General features: G+C 40.9%; 1 protein-coding gene and 1 pseudogene across 1 annotated transcript in view; one reads left to right on the top strand and one right to left on the bottom strand.

Annotated features, from left to right (window-relative positions):
* The window catches only part of FRMD6 (FERM domain containing 6), a 256,303-nt gene that overhangs the window by 121,820 nt on the left and 118,648 nt on the right, over positions 1–15,835 (top strand). The window lies entirely within an intron of this gene.
* LOC115897838 lies at positions 498–559 on the bottom strand (annotated as a pseudogene).

A 15,835-nucleotide genomic window follows, 5' to 3' on the forward strand; every position in this document is an offset into this window, starting at 1 on the left:
TGGAGTAAGGCATTGAGCAATCACTTGGAATGTTACTTACTTGAACTGGAAACTGTACTTTCCAGATTATTCTCATTATTATTATTAGTGTGCTTTCAAGATTATTACTTGAAGCAATTCATAGCAAGAAGGAAAATTCTTACTAAAATACTATTAAAATCATCATGTTTTATGGAAATCATTGGATATAATTGGGCCAGAAATAAAAAGAATCACTAAAAAAATCTAATGATAAGATGCGGGAATAAATGCTAAGAGCTTAAGAGAATGGGAAGAGATGAAGAGTAAGTTCTATGGCCGATTGTATTTCTTCCACCAGACGCCAAGGAGCATCCCTTGGATAGGACAATGTCAACTGGAAACTATGAAGTGTGCCATATTCTTTTCATCCTCCTTGTCTATCTTCTTGTCCGGGGAATACTAACTACTCCAAGAGTTCATTTTCCACCTTTATGCTCTTCCAGGCCCTCTCCACATCTCTGTACTCCCAACCTCCTCAGGGGCCATGCTAATCTCTGTATCATTTCAATTTTAGTATATGTGCTACCAAAGAGAGCACTGCTTACTCTTGATATTGGCAAGTGAATATATTCCAGTCCTGAGATCATATCCTTGAAGTGTAATGGCCTATATGAGCTGTGATCTCAAGATACATGAGGGGTAAAACAAAACAGAAACCAACCAAAACCACACCATTACTTCATGAAGTTCCATGTATCTCCACCCCTGCCTGACCACCTATCTAATTTGTTACATAGTCATTATTTTTTTATGCTATTTACTGCTCTGCAGGTTTCTTTACATGTATTTGCATTACATTATTCCAATTTTAGGATGGGTTTGAATAGGCAGGCTTTTGTTACATCAAGTAAGTGAAAGAAATCATTCTTTCTCAATGTCTCTGTACCTGAAGTATTTGGAGGCTCTATAATTATGTTGCTTATGTCTTACACCAAAAGATGTATGTTCTACTTGAATATCCCTCATGAAAATGCTGAGAGAGAATATATACCTTAAAAGGCACTTCAGGGAGGTGTCATGCCCCCATCTGCAGAAATGGCATCCAGCAGATCAAGACTATACAGGATTAACTTTCTATTGGATCTGGAATATGACTCTTTCTATCATTGGAAATGGTATGTGCAAAGGTTGGTAACAGGATGTGGGCTATACATTTTGAGACCTGTTGAAAGAGAAGGCAACTAGAGTCACAAAATACCACTTTATTCATCTGTAAAGGGAATTCAAGTAGTCAGATCAGGCACAGCTGTACCCCTGAGTCCCAGAACTAATGTCCTTCCTACTGCTGAGGCTGGATACACTGAACCCACTCCACTTTATTACCGAGGCTCCATGCTGTTGTCTTCAGAGGGTCAGACAAAGTGGTATCTTAATTGAAAATTGATAATGCAGCCAGAAGTACGATGGGTTAGTTTCCAGAGGCTAGAGAAAGTGTGTTCTCTCCAGGGTAAGGTAAGGATTATCCTTTGCCATGCCTGTGCATCACAGTGAGATGCCAGGAAGTTCTAGGGGGGTGGGGGTAGTCGAGAATGTGACATCAAGTCTTCAAGCACTTGGTAGCATCTCCTTGGCCTTCTGGCCTGGGGAAAGAATGATCCATTCCACACAAATATAGTCACACTCACCAATTCACACACATGTAATACACATGGACAAACATTCAGAAATACACAGGCACAGCCATACGTACAATAAGCACATATATAAATGTACATACATAGTCACACATACAAATATGCACATGCACACACATATATGTGAGACACATACACATCCTCACATACACATGCATATATGTACACATCTGCTGGGCACTCTGCAGGCCCTTTCCAAGGAACAATCCCTAGTCCCCAGCCCTCTCCCATCACCTCTGTCCTAATGATGCTCTGACCCTGGGATAATACGTAGGTGACCCTGGCTCTCCTGGCCTCAGTCCATTAATTATTTCTATCCCACTAGCTCTAGGATTGAGTGTCTGAAATGAATGCTGAAAAGTAGGGAGGCTGCATGTATTAGTTGGGGTCCTCCAGAGAGACAGAGTCAATAGGATAATTATAGGGAGAGATATGAGAGGGGATTTATTACGGGAATTGGCTCATGCAATTATGGGGGCTAGGAAGTCCATGACACGCCATATGTGAGCTAGAGACTCTGGGATGCTCAGGAATGCTGACCTAGCATGGCTCCGCCCAAGTCCTAAGGCCTCAGAACCAGGGAAGCCAAAGGTGTAATGCTCAGTCTGAGGCCAAAGGACTGAGAACCTGAGGTGAGGATGGGGCTGGGGTAAGTTCTCCAGACCAAAGGCTGGCAAGCCTGGAATTGTTGTCCAAGAACAGGAGAGGAAGGGTGTATCCCAGCTCCAGCAGACAGGTCTGCACATTCTTTTCTGTGTTTGTTCTGTCTGGGCCCCCCCGTAGATTGAATGGTGCCTGCCCACACTGAGGGTGGGTCTTCCCCACTACTCCACTCAGGCCCACATGCTAATCTCCTCTGGAAACACCCTCACAGACACATCCAAAATGGTGCTTTACCAGGTTTCTATGTATTCCTTAAGCCAGCCAAGTTGACCCTTATCACTGGCCATCATGCTGGTGTGGGGGACAGTGGGAGAATGGAAGCAGGGGGTGACTACCCTTTCTTCATCCATACACGTGCAGGATCAGACAACTTCTTCCGTCTCTTCTGACTCACACTATGAAACTATCAATATTTGGTACCTTAGGGTGGAAAGTGTATTATTGTGTATCCAGTTTAAAACTGAGGGGGCAAATGGGTATGGTCATGAAGACCAAAGAAAGAATTGGCCCTGTCACTGAGGTGCTAATTCTAATGTTGACTGACAAAGAAATGACCAGGTTCAAGTTTCATGTTGTTTTCTTTCTCAAATTTATTTGACCATTTTTCATCATCCAATAATACGTGATTGCCATGTGAGTAGTATTTCCGAAATACAGGTAAAGCCAAGGTCTCCCTCCCTCCCCCATATCACTTGCTCCTCAGGGATGATGGCTGGCAGCAGGAAGTGGATGGTCTTCCAGTCTGCACGCTTTGTTGGGCTTTTTGTCCTAACACAGATGGTACTGCACCACATGAATCATCTTAAAACTTGCCATTTCCCCTGCTTAATTATATGTCTAAATGGGCTTTTTATTAAGTGACTTTAAAATGAAACAAGTCACTGGCCTTCCGAGTGGGGCCCCTTTCCCGGTTTCTGCCGAGTGCCACGCTGTGCTTGCGGTTGCGGTTCCGTCAGGAATCCCTGATTCTGGGTTCCTGCCTTTTCCCATCTCATAGTCACAGCACTCGCTTTGCAGTGTGTCTGGGCTCCTGGCTGTCTGCTGTGGCCACGTGAAGGAAGTGGAGTCGTCTTACTGTAATTATTTGAGGCTCTGGGCAGTTTTCTGTGCATCAGATCCAGTAACACAAAACAGAAGAAAACCATTATTCCCCAAACCCAGCTATTTACTCTCTCCCACACAGCTTTTTCTGGGAAAAGGAGACTGCGGTGATCTGGGAGAGAGAGCTGTGCAATCCCCAGCTAGGAGCCTATGAGCTGTGATCTGCAGAGAGTGCTCTGGGCACCCAGGACTGCCGACCTAGGCAAAGTGGAATAAAATATGAGAGGCGGCTCAAGCCTGTAATCCCAGCACTTTGGGAGGCCGAGACGGGCGGATCACGAGGTCAGGAGATCGCCATCCTGGCCAACACAGTGAAACCCCGTCTCTACTAAAAAAATACAAAAAACTAGCCGGGCGAGGTGGCAGGCCCCTGTGGTCCCAGCTACTCGGGAGGCTGAGGCAGGAGAATGGCATGAACCTGGGAGGCGGAGCTTGCAGTGAGCCGAGATCCGGCCACCGCACTCCAGCCTGGGCGACAGAGCGAGACTCCATTACAACAACAACAACAACAACAACAACAACAACAACTATATATACATATATATATATATATATATATGTATGTATGAGAGGCTCGGCTTGGGCTCCTTTGCCAGAGAGAGTAGCCTGGTGATAAAAACAACACAGACATAATTAGACTTTTCCCTTAAATCCTGGTTCCATGACCACCAGCTCTAGAATCTGAGGTCAGATACTTATTGTTTGTACACCTATCCTTATCACCTAGAAAATGGCTGTAGTAGTAATTACAACTTTATAGGGTTTTGTGGAGCTTAAGATAATACATGGAAAGTCCTTAACACAGTGCCTGGCATGAAGTCATTCCCAAGGAAAGATGAAATCCTGAGTGACCTTCCACCTCCCCTTCCTTCTCTCAGGATTTTTCTTGGTGGTTCAACCCCTTGCATCTGCCCAGTCACCCTTTCCCTGTTCAGCTATGCTTGCAGTAGCTGTGAACCTGTCTACTCCCCTTAGCCTGGATCTTCCCTAGTGTCCCCCAGGGATTTACCCTCATTCACCTTTTCCTTGTGTTCTCCAGGGATTTACCCTCATTCACCTTTTCCTCCAACCTCAGCAAAGCTTCCTTTCAACCCCCAGCCCAACTGAAGTTTGCCTTCACTCCTTCATACACATTTGTCATTCATTCTTTCAATACACATGTACGTTAGTACACAGGATAAGTGATGGGGAGGAAGAGACAGTCCCTGCTCCGAGGAAGCCCAGCCTATGTATTGGGAATTAGGGATCCATAAAATGGCTACTACAATGCAGGGTGACAAATAAATGCACTGGTGAGAAGGAATGTCCTACATGTTACAAGGAAGGCATGCGCACCAGCCTTGGGGGGCGGCTTCTCTACTTTCTGGGAGATTTTTTCCAACACTATCTTCCAACCTTCCTATTAAATTCTTTATGTCATCAGTTACATTTTTAATTGCAAGTATCCTTTCTTGTTCTCTGATTATTCTTTTTTCATAGTGGTTCTTAAAAGATGTATAGGAATCAGAACTGTACATTTAAACCAGGACAGATTCTAACAACCTGAACAGGAAACCTAGTTATGAATATCCCAGTCTCCCAGGGTCAGGTTCTCTGTAAGATCCAAGAGACAATTGGCCAAGCTAATAAATGGAGTAATTCATTCCTCACTGGTTGCATCAATATTATTATTGTCTGTTATATTCCAAGTTATGGTTTGGAGTGGTGAGGGGCATGGTCTGCGCTTTCAAGAATTCACAAACAAGTGGAATAGAGCAGTATATGAGCAAACAATGTCTATACCAAAGGGTGAATTCCACAGACATTGGTGTATGGATTGCTCAGGAAATGGTTGAGGAGAACCACCGGGAAGGAGGGAGGGGGCCACAGAGGTGATGTTATTGCTGAGTCTTAAAGGATAAAAGCAAATTCACCAGGCAGAGAAGGGACAGAGGAAGTGGCAAAGGAGGAGCAACATTCCTGGCAGAGAGAAAGGCATGTGTTCAATCAGAGCGAGATTAAAGAGCTTACAGCATGTTTGAGATGGGATGAGAAGTTCTGTGGCTGGAATTTAACGTTCACTGAGTAGGGGGAGATGGGGGAGAGCCGACTGGCAGGAGATGCGGCTCAAGAGAGGTTGGTTAGTCTGGACTGTGTAGGGCCTCACCTGTCATGTTAAGGATTAGGGTTTTGTGTTTGTGGTTCTTAAACACTTAACATGTACCCTTTCGAAAATGTGATGAACATTATGGATCTTTTCATCCAAAATATGCACATACACACAAAGTTTCAGGGCCTGAAGAGTCTGAAGCCCATTCCTCTACCCTGCTCAGTCGGCAGAGAAAGCACTGAAAGTTTTTAAGCCGGAATGTCATGTTCAGATAGAGGATTGAGCTCTTCCGCATCCGGCTGTATGTGGCTATAGAGTCATCGCTGGTGCGAGCATCACGTGCCTGCAGTCCGCCTCTAGTTTCATCTGCAGTTGTGGTGGACAGTCCTGTACAAGCGCTGACTTGTCCTTCAGCTGGCAATCCTACCTCTCTTGACCTAGGCACAGGCTCAGTCCCAGGGCAGCCCTCGACCTATAGACCCATGGGAGAAGGAGGTCAGTAAATAAACAGCACAGCCTCCTTTCTACAGGTCATCATTCCTCCAACCACTCCTATCTTCTAGAAATTCTCATATCTCTCACAAGCCGATAACTCCCATCCTACTTTTTTATTCCTTTAAAAAAAAAAAAACTGCAATCTTTGGTGACTGTCAAACAGAAAAAGAGATAAATGCTTGTATTTGGTTGGTCATTATTAGCTAAACATCTGTTTTTTTTTTTTTTATTCTACTTAGAATAAAATGTTTAAGATATATTTTAAATAAAAACAATTATTAGAAACCAAAGGAAAAATTGAAGGGGTTAAAAATGGGAGGAGAGGCCGGGTGCGGTGGCTCAAGCCTGTAATCCCAGCACTTTGGGAGGCCGAGACGGGCGGATCACAAGGCCAGGAGATCGAGACCATCCTGGCTAATACGGTGAAACCCCGTCTCTACTAAAGAATACAAAAAACTAGCCGGGCGACGAGGCGGGCGCCTGTAGTCCCAGCTACTTGGGAGGCGGAGGCAGGAGAATGGCGTGAACCTGGGAGGCGGAGCTTGCAGTGAGCTGAGATCCAGCCACCGCACTCCAGCCTGGGCGACAGAGCCAGACTCCGTCTCAAAAAAAATTAAAAAAAATAAAAAAATTAAAAAAAATTAAAAAAAATGGGAGGAGATTAGAACCAGGACTCCTAACATTCCTACAACTGAGTTTAAAGGTTAAATAATTTTAAAAATCACTTTTAATTGATAAGTCTAATGCCAGATTCTTACGGCTCCATCATAAAATTCTCTACGTAAGTCAAAATATTCAGATTATGTGGTATGGTCCTATTTTGTGTAGAAAAGGGAAATAATACTGTAACTCTCAGTTTTAAAAAAGTATGTTTTCCCCAGGTCCCAGGATTAGAAATTGTTAAACATTCTGCAGGACTTGAAAGCATTCCAAGTTGACTCGGGTGTTTGTTTTTTCAGTGGTCAATTGATGGAAAAGAAAATCAGAAAAACAACTGATGGCTATGACTTTGACTTTTCTTTCAACCTATGGTTGTGCCATTGTGTAGACAGAAGCAGTTTCCAAATCCCCTGACTGCTTAAATACAGGCATAAGAGAAATTGGATGTGGGTCTTGCAAGCAGGAGAATGTGCCAGAACAAATATAATTATTGAGAAGAAATCGAGTAATCTTTCTATTGCTTCTTGGCTCTGCGATACAGGAAAACCAGGCTTTGTGGTCTCCAAGCAGGATCTCCAGAGAGTGTCAAGCCAGGAATCTCTTTGGAGAGAGGAAAAATGGAGAGGAGGAGCAGAAAGGAAAACACAAATGGGAAATATAAAGAAATTTCTTAACTTAAATTTCCTTAGAAGTATTGTGGGGTCTTATTTTACCAGAACTTCCCATAGAAATTCAGAGTTCTTCCTAGTAGAAAGAATTCTGGCACTAAGGAGAGTGGCTGTATAAACACCATCTAATCAGTTTGAGGTAGGGATTCTGTTCCTTCTTCTATGGCTCTTGAACACATTGAAATAACCAGGGCTGCTTTAAAAAAGAGTGATGCATGGATCCCACCTCTAGAGATTCTGATTTATTTAGTCTGGGGTGTAACCTGGACATTAAAATTTTGAAGATCTTCCTACAGTACAGTCAAGATTGAGAATCACTGTTTTTTCTCATTTCCTCTTAGACTTTACTGTGTCCACAAATCACCCAAGGATCTTACTAAGACACAGATTTGAATTCAGTAGGACTAGGGTAGTGCACAAGAGTCTGCATTTCTAACAAGCTTCCAGGTGATACACATGCTATTAGTCTGGGGCCCACACTTGGGTAAGCACAGGACTAGAGATCTCTAAGGTCCTTTTGAGCTGTTAATACTGTCATACTACCAACTAGCTGGATTTCGTGCCTTTATATGTCACTTTATCAAACAACTCCAAGCATTATGCCGTGAGTAGCTGATGGACTATTATGTAGCCATGAAACGTTATGCTAATGAAGATTATATAGTGATAATGGGGGAATGCTTATGTCATGATGTAAAATGAAAAGAAAAACAGTGGCAGAAAAATGTCCTATGATCACAAATATATCAAACAAAAACTGCATAGAGAAAACTGGGAAGAATTATATCACATGTTAATAGTAATCTTGAGGTGATCTTTTTCTTCTATTTATTTTTATAGTTTTCTATTATTCCATAATGAACACCAATTATTTTCATAACAAAGTATTTTCAGAAGAAATGCCTAAACATCTGCAAGTTGAAATAATATAGTGCACTTAATCCTTTCATATATCTAATTTTATGTTTACATCCATCCTTATTTTATATTAACAATAAATACAGGTAATTTAAATCTCTCCATTTAGTCAATTCTAGATGAGACTAGAGTAGTAATTCACAGAGCAAAGGATAAAACCAGGCTCATTATCATAATATGGTTCTTTCCATGGAAACACTCCATCTATTTGTATACAATACATCATCGTTGCTTCTGTTGAATAACTCAGGGAATGCTGCAAATTATAAATAGCAATGTGAGACAAGGGAAAGATGCCTAGGCCAACTATAAGAAGACCTGAATTCTAATTTTATCTTGCCAGGTAACCAGCCACATGACCTTGGGCCTAAATTGCTTACATTCACTGAGGCCTCATTTTTCACTTCTGTAAAATGGGTATTAGTAGAAATGCCTACTTCAAAGGTCATTATGAAGATGAAATGAGATAGCAGGCACTCACTAAGTGATGACTCAACCTCTGTAGGTCTCAATTTGCTCATCATGGAATGAGAAGGCAGACTAGAAGACCTCTAAGGAGCCTTTAGTCTCTAACTTATAAAGTTGGAGAACTGTACTTTTGAAAGATCTGCACAAACAAGACTACTTGGAATTTCTCTGGATATTAAATAAACTCCTACCAGTGCTCAGCACTAGGCAGCAAGGACCAAAAGTCACAGTCAAATAAATTCAATATAACATGATAGATATGTGCCATAATGGGGATAGAGTGCTGTGAGAGTCCAAAAGTAGCTGTAGTTGAGCTAGTGATAATGTGGGGTTTGAAAGCAAAGGAAAGGAAAAGGAATTCGGGCAAAGGGACACACAGGAGCAAAGGCTTGGAGGCATGAAAGAAAACCATGGTGTGGCTGGAATGTATATGGGAAGGAGAGTGGAGACGAAACCAGAATTGAGACAGTTTATGGAGGACTTTTTGGCCAAAATGAGGAGTTTCTAATTTAATCTTTGAACCAGAGAGTAATATAATCAGATTCATGATTTTAAAATGAACTGTAACAGCTGTGAGAAAGATAATGTGGAGAAAGAGAGGCAAGTTGGGAGGTTAAGACAATAATCTAGGCAGTGGTGACGAAGAAACACAAACAGGTATATTCAAGAGACTGATGGGTCTTAATGATTGTTTGCATGTGTGGGTGTGGTGAGGGAATAAGGAGAGGAGTAATTCAAAGATGCCTGTGACCCAGATAGAAAATGCAAGAGATGGAGCAGTATTGGGGTAAGAGGTGCTAATATGTTCAATTTGTAGGTGAAGAATCCAAGAAGACAGAGTGAGCAGATTTGGGGATATGTGTACTTCTAAGTCAGGAGGGAGAGATATTATGGAGTCTGTGTGAGTGGTAAAGTAATGAATGGGTCCATATGTATCTGAAAACACCAGCAATGTTAGAGGTTTCCAAGGCAGCACAACTCCAAATGTAATCCAAGGACAGTTTTGCCAGCATCACAGCTCCCCGGCACTGGGCTTGATTCAAGGCCCACTGAGACAGCACATGCAGCCTGAAAGATGAGCATTCACATCTTAACTAGTCCCTCTTTGCTCTAAGAAAAAGGGCCCTTTGAAAAACTGATGGAAGCCGTAGACCCAGTACCACCCAATAGAAATATAATGTGAGCTACATATGTAATTTTAGTTTTTTAGTAGCCATATTTTTTAAAGTAAAAATATGTAGATGAAATTAATATTAATATATTTTATTTTAGCCAGATACAAATATTATTTCAATATTAATCAATACAATAATTATTGAGATATTTTATATACTTTTTATCACTGTAGCTCAAAATCCAGTGTGAATATCACATGTACTGCACACCTCAATTGAAGCTACCACATATCAAACACTCAATAGCCACATGCAATAGTGACCATTACATAGGACAGTGCAGCTACAGGCACTTCCCACTCTTCTGCCCTGAAAAAAAACACATGCACACAAAATGTTCAAGAATTCTGGGGATTCTCATACCTCATGAAGCACATCTGTGCTTGGTTAAGAACTCTTTTTTTCTAGGAACTTTGGGTTGGTTGTTTTTTGTTTTTTTGTTTTGTTTTGTTTTGTTGCCTGATTCTGGAAATAGGTGACTTTTCTTCAATGTTGCAAGGCTTAAATATTCTAGTCACATAGAATACAGGGTAACGTACACTGTAGAATGAGAATTCAATCTTACAAAAAAGAAAAAAGATTTTCTTTTTGTTTCATAATTCTACAGTGGACTGTCTACTCTAAAAGATAGATTCTTACATTTTCACCGGTCACACTATTGGTTGCAGATTTGGTTTATTAACTCTGTGGTTATTGTTTCTAGGCTAAACAGAAACAGAGAGTTATATGCAATATTTTCTGGGTAGATAATTTTAAACAGGATTTTCAGTTCAGTGACTTTTTAATTGGTTTTTGTGGTCTCTCTTCCCCATGTATTGGTTATATACACATTTCAGATAAATGTCCTGAGGCACTACCACCTTCGAACTCCCATGTATGATTCCTTTAAAGCAGCACCCTCTTAAAGAATGCTTTTTTCTGGATCTCAGGCAGAATTATTTTTAGAAGCAGCACCATGTTGTAGTTGAAAGAATGACCCTTCCTGTAATTGGACTGCTGGGATGATTTGGTTGTGGTCTCACGTAATTATAGACCTGTGACAACAATCTAAAGACCATCAGCATATTTCCAATGCCTCTAAATCAAGGGTCTGTGGTTAATTGCTCACAGGTGTTTTCTTGTGCTTATGAATACATGCAGTCTATGAGTTTTACAAAACTTGGCAGAAAGAGAGGCCATAAGGTTGAGGAGTCTCTTAGATTTACTCAGTTAATTAATCAGGCAGAGTAGGGATTTGACTACTCTACAGAAGCATTTAGAACATGACTGAGGAGTAACCTGTACTGTACTTTTAAAGGAGAGTTTAAGAGGAAAATAAAAGGAAACGAAAACTTTTAGCAGCTGTTGCCACTAAAAGCTCAGTGTAGTGGCCCAGCCTGTTCTAGCTGCTCTGCAGAGGTAGGTCAGCACTGCCCAGCTGCAAATAAATGGTGGTGGATTCTAAAATAAAGCAGACTGTGTTAGGATATGACTTTTCATTTCTAAAACTGTATGTAAGAGACAAGCCACATTGTTGATTCTTATTTCTTCTGACTATTACTAATCATTATTGTCAGAGCAATGGCCTTAGAAATATGGAGATGCTAATGAGAAGATTCATATATTAGACTTGTTTATAAATTCATCCTAAGCAAGTAAACATGACATTATTCTGTGGCATAATATAAAATCCCAAATAATGTCCCAAGAATTGCCCCAGGTAACTTCTATAGCAGTTATCCATGGAAATAAAAGCACAGGGGCCTGCAGAAATGAAAATCACTTACAGCCAGTTAGACCACATCATCCTGCCCAAGAAGCTAGGTGGAAAATTGTTTTACATTCACTTCGACAAGCATATGGTGAGCCAGGTACTGCTGTAACAAAGGTGAAAATGACATGGTTCCTGCCCTCAAGGAGCTGATGTTTGAAAGGAAAGGAGCGGAAAATCAAAGGAAGAACCTCACTTGAAAATAATGTACAGAAGGGTCATGATCCACCCAGTGAATTCTAGAAACATTTCATGGAGGATGTAGCAACTGAGTCAAGTTATAAAAGATTAGTTCAGCTAAGAAGGCATAGTATTCCAGGGAGAATATAACCAGAGTACAAAGAATTAAGTGGGAAGTAGTTACATGTGGAACTAGAGACACAGGTAGAGGTGATGAGTTCCAAAGATACCTTTCTAAAGATTCAGGAGACTTAAGCTTGCTTATAATCTGAAAGGAAAGATCCAGTTGAAAGGAAGAGATTAGAGATAAAAGCAAGTCCTGGAAGATCTTGGAAGATATGGGTATAAAGGCCATAGTTTGAAGTGTTATCCTGAAATAGAAAGAGGGACATACCAACTGCTAAGACTGAGGGAAGGACAGCAGGTTGAGGTTGGATGTAGAAAGGCAGATGAGAGGATAGGAAGTTGAGATGTCTGTACTTTACAGCCTTCCATTTTCTGATGAAGTGGGAGGTGATGTCATTAGCTTCAAGTAATGGCTCTAATCCTCGGCTGTACACTTACCGGGGTTATCTAGGGAGCTTTTAAAAAGTACTGATGCTTGGATCCAGTGCCAGTGAATACAATTTAAGTGTTCTAAAATGCAGCCTAGGCACTGGGATTTTTAACAGATCCTGGAGTGACTGTAATGGGTTGCCCACGTTGAGAACTACTGGCTTAGACTAGATTGAAGGGTTTGGGACAGTTATGGAGGGGAATGGTAAAGGGAGCTGAGGATAAGCCACATAGCTGTGAGGCTGTCTTCAAGATCAGGTGAGTCTGAAGATCATAAACGTCTGAGAGTCCCAATCTGCAAGGGCTGCTCCTGTTTTCCTCCTCAGCAGCACTGTTATGCTGGTGAAGGAAGCTGGTTGTGGGGCTGATCCTAAGGTTTACTGGGCTGGGGTGGTGAAGAACACAGGCTCAAGGGAACTGAGGCATGAGAGAAGGTTCCAGTCACTTTTAGGCATTCTAGGCTGAGCCTGCAAAAAAACAAGACAGGAAGCAGCCCATCCAGTTCCACCATAATCCTATATTTCTGCTAATGGAAGTTCTAATGAACAGGAATATGAGCCAAAAAACAAACAAGTAAACAAGCCACTTGGAGAAGCAAAGGAGCCAGATATTCTACCACCTATATAATTAGCTGAGTAACCTAGAGGTGACTTTGTGTGCATGCTTACTATGAATATGTGTGACATTACATGTCAAGAACTGCATTTTATACACTTCCCTTTTTGAAACTCACCTCATATGCCCAAGAAACAAAAAGCCAGTATGTGGTTTATGATGGGTATGGCTTCCCCAATTGTCATACAAAGCTTCTGTAAAGCACCAGGAGTGCCATGTGGTAGTCCACTTGTTTTCCATAGGGACAGGCAGTGTTGCTCTTGCAAGGCAGTGACCTATTATTGAACTGTTTTGCATGTAACACAGTGAGTCATTGTTCTGGCAGAATTCCCTGCTCTCCACACACATTTTTACCTACCTTTGGAATGTGGGAACACTGACCTTGTATATGATAGCCTGGCAAAAAAGTAGCTCTGTCAGAGATTTTACTACTGAACAGCAGGGAGTAGGGGGAAGAGAAGAAAAGGTAAGAGAGAAGGCAGAGAGAGCAAAAGGGCTGGAGAGGTACAGGGAAGACAGGGAATGATGACCAAGAGGAACCAGAAATCATTCTTCCAGATGCAGTGTTGCTCATAATGGAAAACCTGCTTGAGAAAAGCTCAGTATGTTAGAATTGCTTGTCAGTGAGATAATGAACATGAATGTGGGTCTATTATGCAACATATATTTAATATGATATATTGCTGTGCATATATATTTGAGACCTTGGGTGAGTTACCTAACTAGTTTGTACCTCCATTTCCTTATCTGTAAGAAAAGGATGGTTATAATGCTACCTACCTCGTAGGGTTGTTGAAGGGATTAAATGAGTTAATGTTATTGGAACACTCTTGGCATATAATAAGAGAACAATACATTTTAATCATTATAATTATTATTATTTTCTATGAATTAGGCAGCTCTGAACTCAAGGACCTTAAACCACCTTTCCTAACTTATTTTTCTTCTTTAAACCTGTTTCACTGTCTGTAGAAGGGGGATAAAATCATCTGGTCAATATGTGCATGAATTTAGGGGTATTAGAACACTCATGCACTTTAAAATAAAACATGCAATATACAAATGCATGGCAATAATGATCCATTTACTCAGAAGTATTTAATGAAAATTTATTATATGCCTGCACTGAGTCAGCACATATGTGATATCTGCCCTCAGGGAGCTTGTAGTCTATGAGTGAAGTTAGGCATTATATATACGGAATTATATATCATATATACTAATGCAGATTGTGGTGAGGGTTTTGAAAGAGAAGAACCAGGTGTTATCTGTGAGAATAACAATTACATTCTCTGGGTACACTGCATTACTTGCTTTAGTCTGAGTGTAAAACTTTTCTGAGGATTGACATTTTGTTAGGACCCGAGGACAAAAAGAAACTGGTCAGTGTCTAGGGCAGGGTTCAGAGGAGGGAGAGGAAGGAAATGTTTCAGATCATTTTCAACACCAAAAGAAGTCTAAGGCAACTAGAGTATAGGGAGCCAACGGAAAAGCTGCAAGAGATCTAGAATTATGTGAAGGAAGTTGGAGACAAGAGCACAGCTTGCTCATATGATTTAAAAGGTCATTCTGGTTGCTTTGAGCAGAACAGACTGGAGAGAAACAAGTATGGCAGGAGCAAGACCTGTTGTGAGACTACTGATGAGTGGTCCAGCAAAGAAATGATGGTGGCTTGGGAAGCCTGGAATAAACAGAGACAGGAGGGAAATAGGCAGAGTCAAAATATATTTTTGAAGTGAAATAACAGGACTTGGTGATACGTTGAATGTGAAGGCTGAGGGCTGAGACGTATCAACAGTGACTCCCAGTTTTCCAGGCTCAGTTGTTGGGTAGATGGGATTAGCCCCTGGCTAAAATGAGGAATCTATAGGAGAAACAGGTTTGGGTGCGAAAATGATTACTTGTGATTTGCTTTCAGAATCATTCAATTGAAATAGAAATTATTTTAATCCCTTGCATTCAGTAAATTATTATAGTACAATTATAAATGTATTTCTATGAAGAATTGACAGTTTCATCTGATGGTGAATATATATTATTATATATATTTCATATATAATATATAATTACATATATTATAGATGTAATAATAAAGAAGTTCAGATGATTCTTGGTTTCCATATGTTTAAAGAATTTCAAATAATTTGTTGTAAGACAAAAAGTATAATCAATCATTGGGTGATTTAGAATTCCCTCAATTGTGTTTTTGGCAGTATTTCAAATTACTGCTCTGCACATAACAGAAGTTTTTCATGACAGAAGTTTTATACAAAAACGTCCTGGTCGTGACTCAGTCAAGCGCAAGTCTTCTTGTATTTACATGAAAACATGGATATACATAGTCTATACAGAAGCTGAAGAATATGAAGAAACACTTATTTTTAATACATGTGCAGGAGGCCAGAGTTCAACAAGTGCCCAATGGGTACAGTATCACTTACACAAAGACTTCTGTGGGTGTCTGTTTATTAAGTTAAACAGCATAACTGGGCTTTAAGGTATGGAAGAGGAGGAGGATAAAGGGAAAAAAAAGAGGAAGGGAAAAGAAGAAGAAAGGTCTTGGCTTTCACCTCTAACGGATCCGAGGTCAGCACGTAAACAAATAGTTACCCTTTGGAAGAACTGTCATAAATATGACCAAAAAGATTTCTTCCCAAATACCTAAAACAAACCTTCCTACGTCACCACCTCACAGAACCTTCCCCGATGACTCTGAAAGTACCAGACACAGATAAGAAACCGTAGACTACTCCACACTAAAAACATAAAGGCTTTTTGCTAGTGGACAGTGTATGACTGGAACCTAGGACCAGCTCCATCCCGATGTTCAGGGAGTTTTGTGC

Source organism: Rhinopithecus roxellana, chromosome 5 (assembly GCF_007565055.1).
Source record: "Rhinopithecus roxellana isolate Shanxi Qingling chromosome 5, ASM756505v1, whole genome shotgun sequence".
Taxonomy (NCBI): domain Eukaryota; kingdom Metazoa; phylum Chordata; class Mammalia; order Primates; family Cercopithecidae; genus Rhinopithecus; species Rhinopithecus roxellana.